Source organism: Bombus pascuorum, chromosome 10, assembly GCF_905332965.1.
Source record: "Bombus pascuorum chromosome 10, iyBomPasc1.1, whole genome shotgun sequence".
Taxonomy (NCBI): domain Eukaryota; kingdom Metazoa; phylum Arthropoda; class Insecta; order Hymenoptera; family Apidae; genus Bombus; species Bombus pascuorum.
The window spans coordinates 12,774,089-12,798,155 of record NC_083497.1 but is presented as its reverse complement, the minus strand read 5'-3'; the positions used below and the strand labels follow the sequence as shown (position 1 = coordinate 12,798,155).

At 39.2% G+C, this 24,067-nt stretch overlaps 1 protein-coding gene across 4 annotated transcripts in view; it reads right to left on the bottom strand.

Moving 5' to 3' along the window:
• Positions 1–24,067, bottom strand: part of LOC132911076 (putative polypeptide N-acetylgalactosaminyltransferase 9) — a 297,826-nt gene that overhangs the window by 146,654 nt on the left and 127,105 nt on the right. For all 4 annotated transcript variants that reach the window (XM_060967466.1, XM_060967462.1, XM_060967465.1 and 1 more), the window contains one exon: positions 20,389–20,589. The gene's annotated coding sequence lies outside the window, so the exon portion shown is untranslated. The remainder of the gene's footprint in view (positions 1–20,388; positions 20,590–24,067) is intronic.

Sequence of the window (24,067 nt, the reverse complement as noted above, 5' to 3'; positions counted from 1 at the left end):
ACTCTTGCAACCTTTTCATCGTCTCTTTTTCACCGACACTCGAACCGATCTTCTGCTTCTCTTGCTCTCTTAAATTGCCTTTCTCCTCTCTCTGTCTATCTTCTAGCCCTTTTGCCTCGTTATTCTCGTCTCGTTCTTCGTTTAATCTTCAGACGTTTTCCTTCCTCCTCTTCTCTTTCCTCTCGCTCTTTGGTTTTCTATCTTGCAAGAGCAAGGCCGAGGAACGGGCCGTGAGATTGAGAGCAGGACTTTTTAACGACTTCGCATATACGTACAATGTACCTCTTCCACCTTGGTAGAGGAGCTCCGAGCACGACCCAGCCTCCGAGAAGAGACCCGGACTCGACGATAATAGGATCCCGCCAGGGAGAGCTCCACGCGGTGTCTAAGTGCCTTCTAATCGGGTTTCCTCCGTCGATCGTTTCTGATGGCCCCACGAGTCGTCAGGGATTCTTGGGTACTTTATGAGTGATGATCGAAATGAGTGCGTGACACGTTCGAGAGACGTTCGTAGAGATTGTACGGGACTTTTATGTCGGATAGTCGACGAATAGGACGACGAGTTTCGCTTTAAACTGTCAGTGCTTTGACTCCTACTGACTCACTTGCGTTGCTTCGTATTGTATTTATTTATATACATATGAATTTCTGTTTCTTTTTTACGTATGTAACAGTGACGATTCTTTTTGCATCCTGTAGAGCATGTTCTCCGATTGGACCCGTTAAAAGATTCTTCAAAACAACTCCAAATTGTCAGAGTTATGAAAATTATTAATAATTCTCACACGTCGTACGCAATGAACGAACTGATTCGTAGGGACTATCTTAGTCTCTCCAATCTTACAACACGGGTGTCGATTTTAAAAAAATTCCTTGAGAACGACGAACTGATGATCGAATGGGACAAAAATAGTCGGTATAACCGATCGAGTAGATTATCCAGCATAAATCGATCGACTTAGCGATAAAAATGAAATGCCTCTACAATTTCCATTCGAATAAAAAAGAAACTTATATATTACTCTCTAATCATACGTTATATGAGTATAATTCTTATTTTTTCTTATGAAACATAACGCTGCGTCTTGTGTAATCAATTCCAAAACGTTCCTGCCTAACCATAAATTACTACCGCCAGGGTAATCGACAAAAAGGAACAAGTATTGCTCTAAACGATTCATCCAAACGCGTAACACGCTTCGACTACGTGAACCAACCTACGTTTAACAAGAAGTAGGAACCCGTGTACATAGAACAACAACAAAACAACGAAATTGTAAAATCAGGATTATAATGATAGCACGAGGAAATGATTTTAATCTGCTGAGATATTTCCAATGCGGAAATTATTAATTCTCGTATACACACAAATTTCAAATTCTCTATCCTCTGTCTATTCTTTAAAAAATTAAGAGATGTAAAAGTACACAGAATGCGCGTTACACGCAAAATGAGTTTGTGATAGTAAAACGAAGATTATAGAGAGGAGAGGAACGTCCTATCTGACCGGCTACACGAATCTAGATCAATTACGTGGCACATGGGCCACGTGTTTTGAACTCAATCCCTCGGACAGAGTAGATTGAGTAATGCACATCGAGCTGCATTGACTGAATGACAGTCTCTGCTAAATTGACAGCCTTCCGGTTGCATGCTATCAGACTATTATGGGGCTACGTGGCTAGAAACATGCCAGAATGTCATTCTTACTCTTCTTGCCACAGGACGCATTAGCGTTGCAATAAAATTATGTAACATTTTATTTTAATGCAACTGTCGCCAACATTTATTATCGACTTATTCTACGTCAACTATAATATGGTTTCCCCAACGTTCGAACACCTTTTGGAGCGGTAACAAACGTCATGCCAGTTGGCAAAGCAAGGCTTAGAAGGCTTAGTGGCCAGCAAAATTGAACAGGCGGAAGGAATAATAATGGTCGTCATTGAGTTTGTGTTTTATTTAAATGCGTAAAGTTTTTCATTAAAAAATTAAAACCTAGGCAGAGGAATATCTTATATATTTTTGGATATTACGCGCATCCTATGGATTTTTACCTCACTTCATTTCTTATGAATGGAAAAATCTATAACTCAGATATAAACAACGTGACACGTTGTACGAATGCCAGAATTTCATAGATATCTTCAGCCAAACTATGGCGTCGCTGAAACATTCCCTTGGGCGTTCTGTATGACAATGTCATGTAACTTTTCTTTGTCAGTACTTTTATATTACGTTTCTGTCTTGTCGCTTCTTACGTGTCTATTCTCATTCTTTTTCTTTCTTTTCTCGTCTTTTATGTCCCATTAATCTACTATATCTAAGGATTGATCCCATAAACAGATAAATAAATAAATAATAAGAAACTATAGTAATTTATAAATTAGCAATTTTCATGATTTTTATATAATTATGCCAATGTGAAAATCGCCTCTTGACTCGACCAGAGCTGTTTAAAATGCCTATCGTACAAGCTGGCTGTCCCTCCAGGGATGATCAACCATCGTTAGGAAAATTGCCAAATGTGAACGTTGCCTCGATAGGAATTATTTCGATAAAGATTATTAGCCGTGACGGTAAAACGTTCCTGTCCGCTGTCCTGTTCCGTGGGAAAATACACATGTGGACGAGCTCGCGTGGATAACGGAGACATGCGGGACACCGCCGATATAAAATATGTCGCTTTTATTTGCGAACAGATGAGTAGATTAAGAATCGTAAAATGAGAGTGCCCGTGGGCAATTATGGTCTGCGCTTTTATCGTGACGCGATTTTAAATAGTAATTTTACCGTGACAAAGTTACGGTAACTGGGAATAACGTTCGACACGATGGGCTTCGCCTCGCTCGATCAATTTTGACTTGCGAAAGCGCGATAAACGGTAAACCTAACAATTCTAGAACGCATAACGTATCCCGAGATACTTCCGCCAGCCTCTTACGATGCCAGATTATTTTTCCAATTAATCTCTTCCGTGAGTAATAAGAAATATATTTTCCTAAAAAACCAAGTTTCAAATAATCGTAGACGATATGTCAAGTACAATGTCCCGTTTGAAAGGAGCGTTTGAAGACTTACTGCCGTTTGAATTATAGCCAAGTATTTACGAAAGAATTGATAAAAAGTTACGGTAAAAGAAGCGATAAAAAGAAAGCGCAACCTTCGATCGTACTACATTCGCTTAACGCCATCAATTGATCAGCTTACTTCATAGCTGTAATAAATCAACCTAGACCTCGATCAAGGTATGAAAATCACGCAGAAAGTTTAGGAGAAAGGCTTTAATCGCCGGTGAATTAGCAGTAACACGGATAATCCGTGAAATTGCGTGGCAAAGCGAGAGCAAACACAAAGGGTCAGTAGCCTGAACGTGTTGCAACGAGCCGCAGCTTGCTGGCCTCGCAAACTGGTTTCGCGCGAGTCAAGATCTAGATCGCGACCTTCTGCAAGAACTGCGACCTCGGGACTCCATTCGCCGATGAAACTGGCGGTCGAAGCACGAAAATAAAATAATAACCGAGCGAATGCCGATCGATCGATACTAATTTCAGATATTCGATGAGAAATAATCGCGACCATCGTCCAAGTATTCGATCGAATAAAAATAGAGAGAATACACGCAGAATCCTCGCGTTACTCGTAATAAGGATGCAAATTTTATTTGCCCGTATAATACTCAGGCTTCCATTATTTTTCATTCACAGTTACCCGTGGCGCAATATCAAACGTAGCTTGATATTACTCGTAAACGGGGTAACGTAATGGTTTATAAGCAGATTATATTAGAATAAGCGATCATCGACTATTCGGTTACAGTAATGAAACCATGCCGCGTTTTAAACGATGGTAAACGAGATCGTTATTTCTTTGCGTTAATTGCGATTCAGGTGATCACGTTACCATCTCGTTAGTTTATAATTTAACAAGATTCAGCGGATTAACTATTTAGCATATTACATAGGGAGAATCATAATCGCGGTACGCGAGCATGATAAATTCGGTTTTACTCCGTCGGGGCTCGTCATATTTGTATTTTCAATCGCACGAATCTGCATACGAGTGCATAGAAATACGAGCTTCATTCCCGTAAAATCGCAATGATCGCGCGCTACCAAATGTTGGCTGTAAATCACTCGATGTCACATTTTTACAACTGAAATGATTTTTCCCTCGGTCTGATAATATTCCTGGAAATGAATATAAATCGTCGGTAATAAAAAATAATATTTTTAGTATCAAATATCCAACATTTCGTTGAATATTTCGTATTACAAAATTTAATGAATTCAAGTTTTTAAGCTCGAAATTTCGTGTCGTTTAAACGCGCTTTATTTTTAGTTGTCTATTAATCGCATTCTCGCGCTCATCCTTCACGAGAAGCAACAAACGTGTTACGATTTAAAGAGTCAATTCGATCGTCCGTACAATTTGTGAAGAACGAAACACGGATAATACGAAGAATCGTGGCTGTTGCAAACTTGGACTTGTAACTCGCTTTCAGCGAAGATCGTTCTTATTCCATCACACACGGTCAAACGTGCGCGAATCAAAGTCCCTTTGTCTCGCCGTTCCTCAATTATGAACGAGAGTGGCTGACAAAATCGCAAAAGCGAAATGTTCACGGTGCATAAATGCGCAATGAACTTTCCGGGAAATTACGCAGCGTGAGATTGTGCTCGAAAATTGGCGAATCGTAGTCCGTGATACGCCGGAGTTCATTTCGCTGCATAATGGTGGTCTAAATACCAGTAAAACCATTCGCGCGATGACGATTGTTATCGAACGTTTTTCCTATTTCGCTTTTCTCTTTGCCTCGGTGTACGTACTCGTATTTCTCGATTGAACGAAACATTACCGAAAAGCAGCGAATGAAATTTATATTTTATATCTCTCACTGACTGGGTATCTTTACGCGCGGTCATTTCCGAATTTGAAACATTTTCATCGTAATACGTGGAATGTAAATCGTGTTTTCGGTCGGCGGCACTTTTCACAGCAGAGATATAATTTTATAGGTTTTATATCGAGATTGGCGATCCCACGATCAAGCGTTATGTTTAATATCCGCAGCCGATTAAACTGTAATCACCGAGAATTATACTCGGATTTATTTTTAAGGTAATCTACAAAAATTTAGTTTATTTGAAAATTTTAATATTAATATATGTAAATTCGATGTAGATACAAGAAAAGAATTATCGATCTTAAGCGGAATATAAAAAGGTGCTGATCGTTGAAACGGTATAAACAGTTAACCTTCTATAATCAGAAATCTATTTATTTGTGATAGGAAAAATTATATTCGATTACCTACGAGTTTCTTATACCGATTTGATTGATTTATTTGATTTGATCGATATCGACGTAATGATACAGTATTAAAATACATTAGTAAGGTAATAAAACGAAAGCGAAACTATAGTACTTCCTATACTTTACCGTATATTATTCCCTGCAACAAGTAATACGGATATTGCAAAGCGGCTCTCAATGTACAAGTGGCTGCTTCGGGTAATGGATTGTGAACAACAAAGTTTCGTTCCAAATTTACTCGGTCAAAAATAAAAGGAAGGAAGAACGGGATAGAGAAGAACGTGAAAAATGAGTGGAAGTTTCGAAATTCACGTCTGGTGCACGAACGGGCCAGGTAGTTAACCGAGAGCCGTTTTCAATCAAATCCTGCGGCCGATAGGAGATTTAAATTCGTTTCGACGTAAATGAGTCCACTTCCCGTCTCTCTCCTGTGCCACGATTTCGATCGGAATTTTACCCCGATAGAAAAGATCCACGAAAAATTCGCCTCGATTCTTCAGGCGATACTTTGATTTATTTTTACATTCCAGTTTCTATTCTGCTATATTGACAGAGATGTCTGCGAGAGAGAGAGAGAGAGGGAGAGAGAGAGAGAGGAAGGGAAATAGCGTAGATTCAAATTATTATAGAATTTGAAGTGGAAAAATTCAAGCCGCAGAACCAAAGGAACTGACACAATTTCACGTTCAATTTTAGAACTTAACTAGAATTATTGAATTGGTAGAAGCAATATGAAAAATTACGGAAGTTGATAAAATACAAAATATTACCATTAGATATAAAATCAATTATGCGACGGATTATCGTGTAACAGCGATAGAATTTTTTTCGACCAACGACTGGTTATGTGGGATCAGATCTTTTTGAGATGTGAGTAAATAGCTTTGAAGTACAAATGCAAATTCTCTAATTCAGCGCTTTCTACAAAAACATAATACAGATAAATAATCGAATAAAAATTTGAGATTCGATCACTGGAGGAATTTGTCAGAAAACGAACGAGCTTTGTCCTAAATTGATTATTTTAATCGGTATATTTAAGATCATCAAGATATTAATATATCAATTAATTTGTCACTTATCGTGCACGCTAGTTTAAAAAGTTATTAAACGTGGCAGTTTAAAGAGTTAATGAACGATCAAAAAAACTGAAATAAAAAAGGATTACGTTTACATTTCAAGGCTATATCAACATCTCAAAAAGGTCTAATCTTTTATATAACTAACGATTAGTCTAAGAAAAATTCGTAAAAATCATTTGCTTTCGTTGTCGTTACGCAACGATCCTTCCTCGAAAAATCAGAAATTAACGCAGAAGAGAAAGGACGAAAGGAATCATCGCGTCACGTGCTTCAACTTTACAATCTCCAGCATCGATTCTATAATTTCGAGCGTGAAATTAGGCAAATGTCCGACTGGCAGAGCAACGTTTTGCAAATCGTCGTTCTGATCGATTTAAAGGCTTGGAACGCGCGGAGCGGGCCGATTTGCAATCTAGAATGAAGCTCTCGATGGCTAGAAGATCGAAGAAGAGTTTGCCTCGCGTCTTAATCCGGCGGGAATTCCGTTGGATCATCGAAAGCGATTCGCCTTCACCTCTGACCTTCCTGCATTCCTGTTTCTCGGATCCAACAGGCCTGGCTCCTGCCAGCCAGCCATCTCAAGGATCTCTTCTTTTTCCTTGCGAATCGGAATGGCCGTGCCGCCTCCATATTCTGCCTTTCGAGAATATATTACCAACGAAGATGAAAGGCACTTTTATCTGAATTTCTAGCGAGCTACGGGATCGCGACTGGATGAAAAATTCTGATGACGTCGGGGACATCGGTTAGCGACGACAAATTCTTCCACTGAATATGTTTATTAATAATTTTCCACTCGGCAGGTTCCCGGATCGTTTCGTATCCCCGGTGGTTGCTCGATAAGAGACTTCGCTTAAAGATCACACAAGCTACTGCGCGTCGAATATTTTCGAGGTTTTTTTTTACCAGATTACGCGAGAAAGTGGCCGGTGAATTTGCTTCTTCGCCCTTTCCAAGCTACCGGGGATTTCTTTCTTTTTTTTTTTTTTTTTTTTTTTTTTTTCGATAACAGAGAGGTAATGGCAGAGGAGCGTTTTATCTAAATAGCTTCGGGAACTTCACGTAGAAAAGCAAATTTGTATTCTATTCGATCCTTCGAGGCTTGAGTTTCAGTGTGATTTTTCAGTAGAGTTGATGGTAGTAGAGTCTGAGAATTATTATCGTTATTGATAGAAAAGTTTCACTTATCTAAAAGTCTCATAATGTGCTGGGAAAATGTATTTTCCTTCCTGTATCGGTGTTTTCAAACATTAAACCTAATTCGAGCTAGTCTGCGATATTTAGGATGTTATTAATATTTTCTCGAATTATTCTCAACTTGGTACTGTGGAACAGACGCAGGTGGCACATTTATCGATTAAATCCCAAGTTAAGGAAACAAAGTGACCAAGCAAACAGGCAGATAAAAAAGAAAGCACTTGGAACAAAATCGATTCCAGCAGTCCGCTGCTGGTAGATAATGAATTATGCAAATTTGCGTGGACCGCTACAGTGAGTTTTCGAAATCGATGGAGAGCGTACATTTTCTCGTAGAAAAACGCGCGGCTCGCGAAAAAAGAGAAATTCGTGGATCGCGCGTAGCGTATCATCGTGACTAGTCGTTTGTCCGATGTGAAAAATTTCCAGCCAGTTGGACAAATTATCAGATATTAATTCTTCGTTTTCTACCGTGCAACCTCGACGTTGTCCGATGCATAAAGAGAGAGAAAATGATTCCAGGGAAAGAGAAAGAATTCTTTCACCGACGCCGTCGACGACAAAAATATTCTTTTACGCTGATCTCACGCCGTGACACTTCTCATTCGTTCATTACGAAAAAATGGATAAAACCGTTTGAAGTTTCGAACTAATTTTTAATACAAGCGATTGTCGTACTAGGTAAAAGTGTAAATGTAAAAGTGCCAGAAACTAAAAAAAAAAAGAAAGAAATAAAGGACAGGAAAGATATTCGCGAGGGACTGATTTTTGGTAGATATTGGTAGAATGCGTGAAACAAAACGAGAGTAAAAGGACCGTGGAAAAAATCGCAGGTGACGCGTCATCGAGAGCAACGTTGGAAATTTGGCCAGTTTCGACGAATTACCGTTATTAATTCTCAGTTTTCACCGTCGACCATGCACTTGCCATTATTCAAAGCTACCGGAAGCCACGTGGATACGCATCGAACGATCTGGCGATATCGGTCATTCTATAGCAACACAGAAGGGAAAGTAATTAACGATAAATCCGTTCCGTAATATTTCTCCGATCAGCCGCTAAAATCTGCTTCTCTTTATCGTCGTGCGATATAATCTGAAGTATTTAGACGAGAAAGCAGCTCTCAAAGGTTTAAATTTACAAAGTATTTTAAATTTCAAGTAAAAAGAAAAACGTTAAGAAATGACCATTTTCTCGCGAACGAAAAATTCTTGTAGAAAATTGAAGAGCATCTCTGAAGGAAGGAAAAATGTTAGCATCTATACGAAATATGACGGGCAAGTTGAAAAAAAATGAGTGCAGAGATGAAAAAGTGGCAGCGGTCAAACTCACCCATGCGTTGCACTTAATCTTCATTTTCTTCGAATTCTGATCCAGCTACGGAATAATTATTCATCTATATGGACATAATAACTCTCCAGAAATTCTGCTGATAAATCAGTTCTAGTTTGAAATTCAGCGGATCTCAAGTATCACCAGATTGTTGTTACGTGAGAACAATAGCCAACGATACTTTATTTGTCGAGCGTCACGAACCAGTTGCGCTCGAATAATTTAAAATATTTTGTTTAAATATTAATCGACGAAACCAGAGCGCAAGCCATTATATCAGCGTAGATGGATTGGTATCTGAAGAAGATGACGATCAAGCGTAGCGCATGGATCAGTTCGATCGTTTTTCATCTTCGAGCTCATTTCTTTTTTCAACTTTCAATCGAAGTGCCCCGCAACAATTTCTCGCTCGCAAGGAGATCCGAAAATGGCCATTTTTTGATATCTTCCTTTTAAGATGCTCGAGGTATTGACTTCTGTAAAACATTACACATACAATATCGACAAAAAATGGCATATTTCCAATCGATCTCCCATTAGGATAAAATATTCCAATGTCAACGGCCGAGAATTAAAATCAATCACTAAAAAAGTTCGTCTCGTATTACAAGAAATAATTACATAAATCCAGACAGATATAATGGTAACAGCCCGTGCAAAAGTGATCGCGTAACCGTTGGACAAAATCGATTCGCGCAATTACGTTCACGTGTATCAAGAAGCATGCGCTTTTTACGTCTCGACGATTCAAGATCGATCCCCGAGCGGTTAGCGGTTCGCAACGATTCATACGATGACAACGTACTATTAATGGCCCCCGTTGATTAAAACGATTGGCCGAGCACTCCAGGTTTTTGCACCAGGTCTCGTGTTTTCGCGCAATAAAAATGCCCTGGACACCCAGTCACGGAGATGATAATTGCCTCTGGTAAAAGTTGCACTTAATCGTTACGCTCGACAAGTTTTGTTATAAAACACCGGAGATCTCGTGGCGTTGACGAGCCACCATTTCCTCACCGAGCTTCTCTACCGCCTCGATTCGTCTCCGTAATAACTCTAAAATTTTAAAACGAAGTACTATGTTTCCTTACGAATCGAGTGATTATCCTGTTCAAGGTAAAATGTCATTGTACAATAGAAGCACAGACTTGTCGCTTACGAATCAGCCGATGTTATCATCCAATTAATAAGTAAATTATTGCACAAGAGAACTCTGATAATTTTGTAATCCTTTGCGCTCAAAGGTTTTGTTTGCTAATATTACTAGCTGCTCGAAGCAATTTCAAAACAAAGAACATACGGTTAGAAGCGTGCGTAAAAGAGAAGAGTTGTAATCGTTTCACATACATACGCGATATCACTGAATCGTCATGCGATGCAATATCGTTTTATTTGGTGTGTGATACTTTTGGCCAATACGCCAGTTTATCTCTATGATTGTATTTTATCTGTTCGTCGCAAGAATACGCGAGATAAATGCGATCTAGTTTTATTCGCGACGTTGCAAATCGAAAAATTAGAAAATTATCTTGACAATCGGTACTGGAATAAATTAAAAAACAGAAATCTGAAAAATTCTTTGCGTTGAAATAATCGTTTTGTAGCGCAGCCCTCGGGTGCAAAGGGTTGGATTTTTCATATTCGTATTGAGAAAATTCCAAAAGATTCAAAATTATTATACCATATAGTTTTGGCATTTTTCTATTTCCATACACCCATACATCCTCTAGCTTACCAGCGATTATTGGTAATTCTCCGAATCGCAGAATCCAAAAAGCTTCTCGTTTTAAGTTCTATCAGATTTCATAATACCAATCATTCTCTCAATTTTTGTATAAAAAAAAAAAAAAACATTACACGCCAGCCGACGCGTCGAAAACAACAAACAAAACGAATATGTGGAAGGATCTTCCATTCCGAAAAGAGAAAAGTTAGAAAATTGGATAGAAAGCTGAGGTTTCTCCAAAAAGCATGAAAGTAGTCAGTTAAACACCGCGAACCGCAAACGGTCAATTTCCGGTGGAAATTCCACGTGCACCGGATACCACCGGCAATTTCTGATTGCGCTTATCCGGTCGCCACAGAGTTCGATGGAAAAGTCAAACAGCGGACAACGATACGGAGATTCGAAAGTTCCCGCTGCCCGAACAAAGTAGAGATCCAGCATCGACTTTTGCCACGTAATCCCACCGTTATTCATAGCCACGGCATTATCGAACTTCCTAAGTAGGATTACCGGAAGCAGCAGTAACCCGGCTGCTTTCTTTTCGCCCGTGGAATCACAGAGGAACCTTCTTCGGTTAAGAAGAAACTTCTTAAACCATCCTGCACCCGCCATTTCTCCTCCTTCGAATTCTCTCGCTTAATTCTTCCATCTTCGTTTTCTTCTCTAGCCATTGACTCATCGAAGAGATTTCGTGTTGCCTTTTCAGATGCTCTTTGATTACGCTTATGTAGCGTACAAGTGTAAAAAGAATTTTTCAAGAGATTAGACTGCGTGTTTCTTCGCTCGATATTCTTTCGATCAACTCGAGGGTGAGAAGGGTCATTAATTTGTTGATGGTTAAGCTACTACTTAACTAAGTTAAGTTAGTCATTGTCCTAACACTTTTCTGTTTTCTTTTCTTTTAAATTCGACAAATTTATTTTCTTGGTAAAACTGGCCTTTCAGACTTTAACGCATTGCGTTTCCATCACTCTCCTACGTTTAATCACGCGTAAAGCAAACTTACCACGACTCAAGAGAAATTCGTTGAACTTGTTTTAGAGAGATGCTTAACCCCTTCTTGTGATATAAGTGAATATTTGACGGGAAGTTGTGAAAAAATGAGGATTTGTTCGAAGATGCACAATTTTGTGTTAAAGGAATTAAAAAAGTTATTGCACGCTTTTACCCATAAAACTACGATCTTTCGAGAAGATTGACAAAGACCGACGTGCACGGTATTCAGAACTGAATCGTACGAAATAAATAGTATTTGGCCAGTCAGAGTTTCGTAGCTCTAAGTATTTTTCGAGTACGGAAACCTTCAAACGAGCTTCGACAACACCTTCGTTTCGGAGAAATTAAACGACGAAAATTTCGTCCGGACCTCGGTCCATATTGTCGGCGGATTGTTAACAATACCCAAAACTTCTGCTTGAAAAAATGTGAATTTCGTTTAAGAAATTGAATCTTGAAATTCTGATAAATAAAAATGATAGAGAACATCAAACCTATACATCCATGTTCGTATCTGACTGCAATGTGATGAATGTACGTGTATACAGCTCAAAGGATTAATTAAGCCGGTTTCGTAAGTTCGCCTCAAACATCCATCGCTGATTGATTCGAAACGTTTTACACGTCCTTTCTTCTAGCTAACGCTTGCAGGATTGGCCACGGATCTTTTTTTCCTCGCGTAGAAGAAAACCGTGTTACAAGATGTCCGTGACATTAGAAACTCGACTCGCGCGATTTTACAGAAATAAAAGTGTCATGTTTTTTTCTCCCGGATACGAGACGCGTTTCGACGCGCACGTCAGCTGCGTGAACATCGGCGATCACATGAAACATCAGGATGGTTTTGTCGGATTAGCGATATATGTACGTGAAAGTCAGGTTCGCAATGTTTTTTCTCATTAAGGCGAACCTCGATGATAAATGAAACGTGATTGTAATGCGAATCAATGGAGAAACGATGGGATACAATACGAATAATTATCACAATGCAGAAAGAGATTTTTAACCGTGTGTTCGATCGAGTTTCTTCGTGGAAGATCGATCGGAAAGATATCGCCGTTGATTTCTAATAATACGAGGATAAATACTTTCGTTCGTGCTATAAGGAAGCAATATATTTTATCGTAAATAATTGAAACGTGAAAACTTTCATGTCTATTAATTAAACATGAGGCCGGTTTCTAACGAATCACAGCGTTGGATAAAGAAGAACAATTTAGAAATTACGGTAGTTGAGAAGTTAGGTTAATTACGAAGAATTGTTCTACTTTTCGATAAAAGATGGAATTTAAGCTGACAGAGATATATGAAAAATTGCTCCATCGCTCGGTGGCACGAGCCGAATTTTGTTATTAAAAGCACTCGCCGCGAAGATCGTGGGCAAACTTACAGCCGAAAGTCAACAGTTTCTCGCGAGAGAACGTTACTTCGTTAAAGATTGCGTAAAGATAGGAGAACCACGGGTTTGTATTCAAGCGCACAATATTTCACGCTTGTAGCACATTTCACATTTCGGTGATATTTAACTTGAGAAAACTGCGAGTAAAATTATTCTTTAATAAAACGATCCGATTGATTTCCTCGATAAAGGAAAACAAAAATAATTTACTGCTTTCAGAACGAATTTGGATTAATTCAGGTACGTCCATTATCCTATCAAACGCATAATTGAAAAATAATTCCATTATACTCTGCGATTTTGTACAAATCTATTACTATTCGCATCGCTCAAAATCTTTCCGAACGAGTGATTACTTTTTTTAGGGTTAGCTGACGACAATTTTCCACGACACAATTAATTTTCAAAATTTTGTTCGCGATCGAGATGGTCTATCGCGACCAGGAGCGTAGTACGTTTGAGCCGGTTTGCTGTATAGAAATCGATATTCATAGCGAGTCGGCTGAGAGAGGTTCGAAAATAAAAACGGCGAACAAACTATCGCTGAGTGTAGCCTCGCGAAAAGTAGAATGTCGATTGTCCTAAATGTGACCGCACATCCTGGACACATTGGGGAATAATGAATAATTGGAGCGGCGCGGAAACCGCTGAATCCCGATAATTGTTATACGTTCGCTCGATAATTAGCATTCTATCGCGTCCGCCGTCCGATAATTTCCCAACGAAAAAGTTCGCTCCTATCTAAAGGGAATTTCGTTTGGTTTTCATCGGGGAATCAAAGTTCAATCACGTATAATTCGATTAATTTTCGAAGCGTAGACTCGCCGTGATAATTCGCGATATAAATTCATGGGAATTTCATTCCGCCAAGGAACTTGCGAAGGCGCACAGTTCTTTTTCTTTTCTCGAGTAAATTCCTTCGGAGAAAGAGGACGACGAGTGCGAGAATTCACGACGTTCCAATGGCTGCGTTTATATTTTAGACGATTATCGACGAACGTATTTCTGATTTCTCGCGCGGAAGGAAGAGGATACACTGCCATTTCTATAATTGAACACTGAACGCCGATATACTTTTGTAAATATCCCTGGTGACGCTCTTGCTTCATCGAAATCGTATAGTTTCATCGGCCAACTTTGAATTCTGCTGCCAGTAGCTACGCAGATGTTGCGTCAAAAGCGACGTATAAACCGTTTATTTCGAAAGCGCTGCAAGTCCATTTCCTGTAATCCGTACCTATTCTGTTCAAACAATCGAGGCATTAATAATAGAAAACAAATGATACTGAAATTAGGTTGTTTCTCCTACTCCTATTTTTAAGCTGGATCGTAAACTACGGATCGAAGCGTGAAACATAGATTTCAAATGATTTAGATTTAATATTTAGATTGTACAATTCGCTAATTTTGAAAGTGGCGTGTAACTCCATTCGTGTGGAAAATGAGAAAAGATATCGTCCTGGTTCTAGGTAATTCTCAAAAGAACCATTTGTACGATGAATTTACATTCTACTTAGACACATTGCAGAGATGTGAACGAGCTAAGCAGACTTTATCAGGATCTTTTATCACACTATTACGTTCCCCTTTATTCTTGAGGTAGTGTCAGAAAATATTACAAATGATACGCGCGAATACTTTTCTCGATAAAATCTTTCAAAATCGTACATCATGAAATCACCTTTGAAATGTCCATAGCGATCGAGACACTGCCATTAAATTTCCATTTACTGTGTTTGCCATTTTTTAGTTGCCATCGATTCTCTTTCACTTTGTTGATTCTTCGAATTGGACATTGCACTTTCTTGTGCAAAATTGAATCGCAGTTAAAATTAGAATTCTTCGTTTTACCTTGTCAAATGGAAATGACGAATGACAACTTGACACTCGATACTTGACAACAGTATAATTGCATTCCATTGTATAATACGACAGATGTACATAACCGAGTAGCAATTTCTTGGAAGGCGCGAAGAAATTCATCGATCCACGTCTACGATTGAGTCATTCGTTCGATGGTCTTGATTCGTCGGCATAGTATTAACTTCGACCTTGGTCGGGCCGGCAATGATCCGCCCACCGAGCTGCAACGTGGACTTTCGTGACACATATGCACATTCCAACGAGTACGACACCCTTGCACGTGCTCGACGCCCACGCGACGCGTCCTCAAGCATCCAGAAGCGAACGCCGTGGCCTCGACGTTGCGATCGGACGTTTCTATCGCTGGAAACGCGTCATCGAAATTATCATAGGCTCCCGGTGAAAGCTGACAAACTGCTCTCGCTTTCAAGCCGAACGGATATGAAACGAAGATGCGATGGATAATCGAATGGGAAAGCTACGGATAATGGAGAAGAATTAATTATTTAAAATAATCCGAGTTATTTCTACGTATATCTTTTGTCGTCTTTGGGCGTAATAGTACGAGGAAAATATTCCAAATTATTTGCAGACGCCATCTTCTGCCTCTGACGGACTTTCTAAATACTTAATAAATATGATAACACGAAAACCTCGAACAAGCACGTAACGTTGAAAACTCTAGAATTCTTCCATACATTTTTTCACTTTTTTCGCCTCATCGCGCGTTCATTTATTCACAGCGAAGAGACGCGAGCGAAAGAAAAGACGATCAAGCCCGACATCGACTTAAGAATTCATTTGACATCGCAATCATCCTCTCGTTAAGAGGATTTTGCGCAGAAACTGCATCAAGATATCTTGCAAGCCGCAGATATGATAATCGCCATCGTGACCTTACCAGGCACGGTTAACCTATGCTAAGGGCGCTTTTTCATCGTCGACGACTCAGCGTGTTTGAAGATGACGCCTCGAGAGGAAGGATGATACCATTCTTCACATTTAAGAGGATCAGGCTGCTTATGATTGCCAAGATCTACCTCTTTCTACGCTGTCTACGAGGCCTGGCTACGAACAATTTTTCCAGCTAAGGCGAACGACCAACCAGACGCTTTAATTGCTTCGACAATTTAGAATCCTTGAGAATTACTAGCCGAAGGAGTTTATAACGTTGACTGTATCGATCAGGATTCGAGAAATTTTCAATTCCATATGAATTACGTTGCATTTCTTTTCGCAGTAAATACGATAGATAAATACGTTTGCCTCTTGTAAAAAATTGAAATTTGTTATACGCGAGAGCCATATTATAATTATCCGTGGCTGGAAATATTATATTTAACATTGGAATGTAATCGATATGGGTCTGAAAAACTCTTATTATATGATGCACAGTCAGAAAATCTCAAAATGCTGACTTTAATATTCGTACGCAAAGCTTCTTCCTCGTGCAAGTGTAATAACGTACAAAACAGATGGGTTTTGCTTTTAATTAAACAAATAGCAGTAAAAAGAACTTTGCAATAAGTAAAAACACGAGCTAGGAAATTAAAAATCGAGATAATACGGAAGAGAGAGATGCTTTAACGACGTGTATTCCTATACTGTATATCGACGTGTAGCTATTTCTAAAATCCAAGTGACAAAACGAGACATCGTCAGTTTCTTTGTACGTGTTAAAACCAAGTTTGTATTACCTTATTCAACGTACAGCATAGATGTTTGAAATGCATCAAACTTGCCCATTTCGTGTTTGTGTTGAGCTGGTAAACGCGGCAACTCTTGATTTAATCCCCTGCCCCTTGCCATTAGGTTAAAAGTGTATTTACCTTCAATTTAAATTTACAACACTGTCCACAGCCGGGCTTTCGAAACTCCAACCAGTTTCTCGGCCATTCCTGATTTCGATATTTCTTCAAAAAGATCGAACTGAAAATACGAAATGCATCAAAGAAAATTTTTTTTCATTTAAGGCTCTTGCCCTTATCAAATTAAATCAAATGTTTTCGATCGCTCAAAATTGTCTTCGAAACTTGATTTGTTCCAATTACTACAAGATTCTGAGTGTACAATAACCCAAACTCGTTACAAAATTTTTGATCTTTTGCGCTAACATAGTCGAAAAATTCGTGAGAAAAAATATTGTATAAGATGTCAGCTCCTAGTTGTAGAGAAAACCGAATATGCTGTTCATTTAACTTTACAACTACTGCAAGTACCAATCCTGTTTGTTTCCAGATAGCTCGTATGAGGAAATGTTATACAGAGACGACGTTGGACGTATCGGTGATGTCACCTTTTATCATCAATTACTAAATATATGACAAATGGAAATTTCTCTTAAATTCTGTAATAAAGTATCGCCATTGGCATGTAGGACATTGTACGACAAAAAATAATGTCTAATTTTTACGGCACGTGTCATTTGGAAATTTTATTATAGACGAAGATCGATCGTCTAGATCGCAGAAGAGCTAGAGCACAGCTGGACAGTCATTAAGCGATGTCGTCACCCCTAATACCGACGGAGACACTTAAAAAGTAATTTACCGGCGAAAAAAGAAACAGAACATCCAGCGACCCTGGAAGTCGCGATTCTCGGCGTTCAACGTTAATTGAAGATTTCCGAAACTCCGGCACGTCACCAGGTATCAGGACAGATAAAGGAGAACAAATATCTTTGCCTGAGAAAAGATCACGTCGACGTATCTCCGGCAGACTTTCTTTACGGGGATGTTCAAACAATATGACGCAGCATTCGTAAATAACATCGAGGATTTGAAACATAGAATTGCCACATGAATTGAGTTAATAAAAGTATCGAGTAATATGCTTTTTGAATTTGTCGCGAAGCTCCCCACGGTCTCGCGGAGAAGACCATATATAGCCCTATTTATGTTACCCAAGATGATCTTGTTTTTCCTACGAAAACAAAGTATTTTCGGAATTCTTCCTCTCGATATTTGTAATACGCTGAATTAAAATTAAAATATAGTTCAAAACGTTCTTGTCTCTATATGCCCTCAAATGAGAGGGAAATAACGAGTCGCGGAACACCCTGTACATCGTGGCGCGCAAAGCTATATTCTTCGTATTACTGTTATCCGGTTAAAATCATCCACGTAAGTACAGTAAAAGGTATATTTAGGTACGCATCGCAACTCGGTAGTTCCGGCGTTAAAAATGCACGCGTTTCTTTTACCACGCTCCGCTGTTTGAAAGAACGAGCTGCAAGTGTTCACGCCTCTTAAAGCCGCAGTGCCCATTCACGCGATATTTATGTTAGCAATTAACCATGCAAATCAAGGCACGGCTATATTGAATCGCTAATTACGAGCGTACGAAGTTAGAGATTCGAGGTATTGAAGCAAAACGCGCTAGGTTGCATTTGGCCACAGTCTCACAAAGGGAACTAAGCAGGAACGGTCGTCGTCGTAAACCATTGCGAGGATCCATGCTCAGAGAGACGGCGCATTAAGCTAATTAGCAGGGATGAGCCACGAGCAAAGGAAACCGGGGAAATGATCAGTGTCAACGTGCAAAACCGCGAAAGAATATCCTCCCTCGGTTTCCTTGAATTTCCAACATGGACACGCGTGGTGAGAATTTTATTCTCGAGGAAGAATCATACCTCGTCCGTGAATCCTTTGTCCATGGTGGACAAAGGACTGGCCCAGACGTGGATACCAGTGTGCACGATATCGCGCATCTTGAACACGTGTGCGTCCCACGAGATACGGGGTTTGGTGTGCCTATTGTCTATTAGGAACACGTACGCCCGGAACAGAGATTAGCGTGAACCAATGGAGGTAGCGAGTAGACGACGAAAGAATTTTACGAGGTTAGGATTAATAAGCCGAGGTATAAGGAGAAAATCTGTTTTTCTTTTTCCCTTGCTTCTAAATTACCGCGGGTGGAAGAGACACGACGAGATCGTAAAATCTGTCAAGCGTCGACGTTTGTGTGTTTCGAAAGAAGAAACGATAATTCGAGACAGAAAAAGGTGGATAAAGAGCTGGAGATCTCATTTAAGAACGTACAGCAATTTGGAATTAGTTCTTCTTTTGTAAAATCTGCGACATCGTTGTTTCTCCGGTAAGAGAATAGAGTAATTATCGTAGTAAAATATGGGAAAGAGGAGAAGAATTTTATCACGGAATCGCATTCGAGATTATAACGAGCAATTTGTTAAGAAACACACACATTTTGTTTCGCCGTGAATATAACGGAAAACTGATAATAAAGTCGAACAACGTATACCGATGATTGGTAAAATCAATCCGTAGAAGATTTTCAGTAATTCTGATGAAACATTTTATTTAGCAAATCAATTCGCATAATGGTGTTTCACAAGTTCGTTGTGCATCGTGTGTGGGTGCTTTGATGACGCTAATTTCAGTTCTATCATTTGTGTACGTGTTCCGGAACAATAATAGCTTGGCCGAGCTCTGGCACATTTAGTCGCATATACGATAGCACTTCGTTGCATTAGCGCACCTGTGTTAATTGTATTTTATCCGGCTAAAATACTACGTTTCGATAGATCGAACTTTCCAAACCCAAATTCTTAGACCATAGCAGGTCAAAACCTCAACGAAGTTATATAGAACAGTTACGATTTCCTCTGTTTATCCTAAATTGTATCCAATTTCTATTTCTTTGTAATCTTTTTTGGTTTTACGCACAAATAAATACACAAATATTTATTTCAAAAGATAAGTTCAGATACGCTGCGACCAAGTAATTTTTCTCGATGAAAAATATTTTCCTCCAAATCTCTTGTAGCCGATCTTACGAAAGAATTAAAAACTCGAAATAAATTCTTCTCGTGACGATATTCTTGAACGATATCACGTTCCTCGAGCGAAATGACAAACGATAGTCGTTAAATCAGACGGGATGCATTTACGAGAGGACTGTATTTCTGCTTACTCGAAAGTGCATCGAGATGCACTTACGTAAGCAACGACCTATTACTTTAAGGTACGGTGACGCTACAGAAATTATCGGTGAGGATGATTATCAAAGCACCGAGTGGTCCTATTAACAAGCAATTCAACATGTTAATTGAACGTCTCCTAGATGGGTGCCTGGAGATGCCCCGTTTCCTATACGCGACCAGGCGCAAACGAACCATCCATCTGTCGTTAAATTGCAATCAAATAAAAATCAAATCAACCATCGAATACGACCAATTTTCTCTCCATTTAATTCGCTTCTTTCGATCACCAAAATGGCCAATATACAGAGTATTGCCTTAGTTATTTCATCATTTTTCTCCTACAGTGCTATTCAATTTCAGGAACTTTCGACTCCGATTCGTGAATTAACAAAGGTAAAAACTAGAATAATGAATTTCGAAGAGTTGTTCTGAAATTAAATATTAAATGAGCCGAACGCGAATTGTAATACAATAACGTGGTTAACGATGGCAAAAAAAAAGAAAAAAGTAAGTATACTAAATCAGTGAAACTTACCTTATAGCCGTGAGAACGTCCTCGGTTCACAGCTTCCGATCTGGTTAGATGATCGACTTCCGTTCGCTATTCATCAGCTCTCGTTTTCTTTACCAGTAGACAGTCTCTCACGAAGTCGGGCTCGAGCGAATAACCGTGAAAGTTTTGGGAATCGAGCCGGAAAACTCTTATACTCGCGTAGACACTCACACCTCGGTAACTCTGAAAGTAAAAGAACGACTCTATTAAGCATCGTGCTAACGCGATTAGACTCGTGAAATTTTCTTCCATCGTACCATCTATCGTACCATCTATCGTAAGAAATAATTGGACCGCTATAACTAGAAATTTGTAATTCTTTCCTGAAGAAGCTCTTTCTTTCTTCCTTAAATTATATCTTCGCAGACACGTAATTCGAACGATCGACGATCGACGATCGACACGATGTGGCAACGAATGTGACGATAGGTGGTAATAACAAATTATCGATAACTATCGCGGCAATTAACCAACAGAGAAATTGTATATTGCGCAGAGAGTTATACGGTCGATTAATTAATTTAATTTATTGACGAAAGTAATCGTGTTTTAAGTTTTTTTCGCTCAAATGCTCGGGTAAGTAGTATCGGCCGTTGCGTGGTCAGACATGCCGTGTCACCATCTCCTTCGCAGAGAAAATTAAAATACGCTTATAAATTTTTGTCCAACTTGTTCTTGTAGAATATTTTACACTGAAGTACAGAAATAAAAATAGAAATAAGAAATTCCGAAAGCTCAAATGTTTGAAAACCGAAAGGCTTCGAATTTTCCAAGATTTCAAGTTTCAAATGCAAACTTTTCAAAGCAATTTTATTTTCTTACTTTTCTTACACGTTCCGGTATATTCAGGCATTCGTCTATTTATCCTGCTATTAATACATCGTTGCCCCTTAAATAACATAACTAAACAAGCACGGTAGGACTTTATTTCGCGTTCCAAACGTAGAACGCGGCTCGGTAATTATAGGAGATGCAGGCACGTGCACGTAACACGGAGGAAACGAAACTTTTGCTCACGCGATTCTTTTCATAGAGAAAACGAAAAGAGGAGGAGGAGAGAAAAGGGAACGAGGAACGAATCGTAAAAAGCTAGAAGGCGAGAGAAAGAGGAAAGAGAGAGGAAATCAGATTTGTCTCATCGGGCTGTTCGTATAATGCTCAACAAAGAGGATAAAAGCGAAAAGGTGAAAAAAGCCTTGAACGAAGACGAAAGGGAAAAACGATGAGACGATAACAATTACGACCGCGTTCGTCCCGGCCCGATTTATGATAAGGATAGGAACGACAGTGTCGCTGCTGACTGCACAGATAAGGCAACAATTCTATTAGCCACAGCATAATAGCTCTGACGTGCTGCAATGCCGTCTCCAATTTGCTTCTTTCAATAGCAATTTCTTCACGGAATCAACTGCATATTACTGCCAGAGTAATAGAATTTTTCAGGCGAAATAAAGATGGCTGGGATAACGTAATATGGAAAAGAATGAAAAGAATGTGGCCTATATAGAGATGCGCGAGATGGAGAAATAAACGAAAAGCGTTTGATGCGAATATCCGAGGACTGTGTACGACGAAGGAATACGAGATTCAAACTAAACGTGGCTGAACGTCCCTTACGGATATCTTTAACGGAAGAAACAAAGGAATAGAAAGTAGAGATAAAGGAAATATGATTATTCTCATTTTAACGAAGTACGACATAGATATTCGATACGGATCTCGAAATTTTCGATATCGACTGAAAAGATATATAGAGATTTATTCACACCCGGTGTATTTTAAAATGCAAATCCCGAAACGTAATAAAGCAACGTAAATACAACGTAACAACGTAAATTAAACAAAGATTCAGCAAACAGACCATGAAACAGAACAATTCAATTTCCCTTTATGATCGCGAATAATTGTAACATTCATGAAGCCTGTATTTACAAAATCGTACCAATTAATCCCTCTACAACAACGTAAATCTTCGTCTGTCATAGATATTACGACGACTAAAAAACACACGAATCATCGAATATATACCACCGTATCGATTAATCTCTTTTAGTTATCGCGGTGCTTCAGATTTCCTGTATTATTTCGGTGATACTAAAGATATGTAATTTGTTTCATTTTTCAAACATAAAATCAACATGGTATTAACCGTTAAATAAACGTATGCGATACTTTTCTTCGCATAATCCGAGAAGGGATTAAACAGGAAATATTCCGAAAAGATCTTTTTATTATTTTACTGCTGCAGCGTAAAATAATAAAATGATGAAATGACTTTATGTAAAACATTTGTAAACACTCCAAGATCAGATACAAGACACTTCGAAAGTACTATATTCTTGTTTTTTTAAATAAATTGTTCGGGATACCTAAATATCCGCAAATAACAGCAGAAAATAGAAAGTCGCTCGCCATGCGATCGTTTATTCAAAATAATATTCGTAGGAGAAAACGAGCGAAAATATGCGGCAAAATTAATTGCGATAGCTGGTAACGCGAGACTGCACGATTTCGCAGGATTTTCCGACCTGTAACCAAGGGATTACGACGGTTCTTATTCGAGACGACAAGAAGCCAGGACTCGAAAGGTTTAAATACGGCGCGGCTTCGAGCGATACGGTGAAACGTTCAAAGATCCGAGACAAGCGGAAACAGGAAGGCAGACGGTCCCGGACATTGTCAGTGCGCGTCAACGACACCGGGAACAGCGCTAAACGCGGCTGACCGTGGAACATGCACGATAAAACCCCGTCGTTGCCGGCATAACGACCCAGACGTTTCGCCATGCTAAACCAGCCGGTTTCAATTCTACTCGACGCGCGCCTATCCCAGCGAGTAAGGCGGGAAAATGTTTTTACGCGACGCGAAAAACCCGTACTCTTCTCTTCTGAAGAGTTTTATCCGGAAGAAATAATTCGCACCTCTCGTGGAGTTGGTGGTGCTTTCTAAAAGAAACAACTGCGAGCTTTTACCGTCTCTTTTTACGTACAAAGAGAAAAAGTTTTAGGTTTCGCACTGTCGTGTGAATAAGAGGATCGTATTATTTTAGCTTGAAAAAAATTGTTTATATTTTGCAAGGATTTGGTTAATTATCGTCAATATGTACGCGACGGTTTGCGAGAGAGGATTCCAAGCTTCGACGATCTTTCTCTGTGTAGGGCGATGATTTCGATTTTAAAAGTGGATAAGGGTTGATCATGTATGAATTTAAATCGTGTATGAGCAAAGAAAATTATTTATAGATCGCGGAGTTGGTTGATTGTGCGATGGATCTCGTATTTTTTTCTATGACATTTTTTAAGGTCGCAGATCCTGGGTTTTACGTTTCGGATTTAAAGCAATCGATCGTATCCAAAAGCTATAACGTATCGATGGGGAAAAATATAAAATCGTAATAAAATTTGATTTTATGAGACATTTTTTAAGCGTTGCCTGAAACGAAATATTCTTCTTTTATACCGCGCTTGTTCATGCTCTTTAACGACTTATTTCTTTCCTTCCGCGTTCTTCTTCGACGTGACCGATAAGTGACGATAAGGCGGAATTGAATAATTGATCTTGGCCCGTAAAATTCAAGCACCAACCTAATGCTATTAATAATAATAACATGTTGGAAAATGTGATGCATTTATGGCAGCTTTAGCGTGACCGAAAACGAAAG